The sequence below is a fragment of the Capricornis sumatraensis genome, chromosome 16, assembly GCF_032405125.1.
Source record: "Capricornis sumatraensis isolate serow.1 chromosome 16, serow.2, whole genome shotgun sequence".
Lineage (NCBI taxonomy): Eukaryota > Metazoa > Chordata > Mammalia > Artiodactyla > Bovidae > Capricornis > Capricornis sumatraensis.
Window position 1 is genome coordinate 42,515,537 of NC_091084.1, and position 1,431 is coordinate 42,516,967.

The 1,431-nt window shown below is 38.4% G+C and overlaps 1 non-coding gene across 1 annotated transcript; it reads left to right on the forward strand.

The window, feature by feature from the left end:
* Positions 1 to 1,129: 1,129 nt before the first annotated feature.
* Positions 1,130 to 1,202, forward strand: TRNAV-CAC (transfer RNA valine (anticodon CAC)). The gene has a single exon. It is a non-coding gene; the product is annotated as a tRNA-Val (tRNA).
* Positions 1,203 to 1,431: the final 229 nt, after the last annotated feature.

Below are 1,431 nucleotides of genomic sequence, written 5' to 3' on the forward strand. Positions count from 1 at the left end.
AAGAACATGTTAAGGACAGGGGAGAAGCAGTTTAGCAACACCCCATGTTAAAAAGATCTGGTCAGGATAATTCCATGGGGGTCCAGTGATTAGGACTATGCAGTGGGTACAGGTTCGATTCTGGGTTAGGGAACTAAGATTCCATAAGTTGTGTGCTACAGCCAGAAAAAGAAAAGATTTTGTCAGGAGTATTGTCAGTGAGTCAAAAACATAAGGTAGTTGCCAGAAAAACTGATGCAATCTTGGGCTGCATTAAAAGAAATAGAATGGCCTGAATTAGGGAGGGGATACCTGCCTTCCTCTGCTGTGGTCACACCACACCATGAATATGATAGATGGTCTGGGCACTCACCTCACTGTATTAGAAGGATACAGACAAAAATGGAGTTTGTTCAGAGAAGAACCACAGGAAAACACCCGAACCCACATCAAGGGTTGTAAATCTGGAAGAAAACTCAGGAGAGGACAAGAGGGCTGTCTTTAAGTATCATATTTTACTTATTAGGAGATGTGTATTTTTTTCAGTTACAGAATGTCTGAAAGCAGAATTATCTTATAATACCCTAGCATCTAATACCCTAGGCCAGAGTGCAGCTGTGGCATAGTTGTCATTGCCTCATTGCCACTATCATATGGAAATTTGACTATTATTCCCCGTGACATGTCTGGACAACTGCAACCCTCAACACTTCAAGAGCCAGAACATTCAAGGACCATTTGAGGAAGAAATGTGAGTCCTAGAAAAAAGAATTCCAAAGACAATAGAGATTAAGAAATACATCACCACTTCACCAGAATATAATATGTCAAAAAAAAAAAAACACGAACATATTGATAACTCCAAGTCAAAAAGTGATTTGAGAGATTTGGAGTCCAAAAGTGATGTTTTCAAAATGCTGTAATATTTCTTTTCCTTTTTATGTGGATGCAAGAGTGATATGGACAAAAAGCTTATATCTAAAATCTAAGAGCATTCTTTCAGTAAATATAAACATTTTAAGTAATGACAAAGTATTGTTCTTCAGTTTAACTGGAACTACTTTCTATTTCTTACAGGTTCATAAGAGAACGGTATATCTTACAATCAACAATATCACAGATTTGATTTAAAAGACGGTGTCTGGGGACTTTCTTGATGGTCCAATGGCTAAGACTCTGCAATCACAATGCAGGGGGCCCAGGTTCAATCCCTGGTCAGGAAACTAGATCCCACATGCTGCAACCAAGAGTTCATGTGCCACTAAAGAGTCTGTGTGCAACAACTAAAAAAAGACTGCACGTGCCGCAACTGAAAAAAAAAATCCTCTAGCCTCAATGAAGACCTGATACAGCCAAATAAATATTGGGAAAAAAAAAAAAAGTATTTGAAGAGCTTTCAAGTGGAACAGAGACTAGAATATCCTTCTCTATGATTCCAAGGAGGAAGAACTA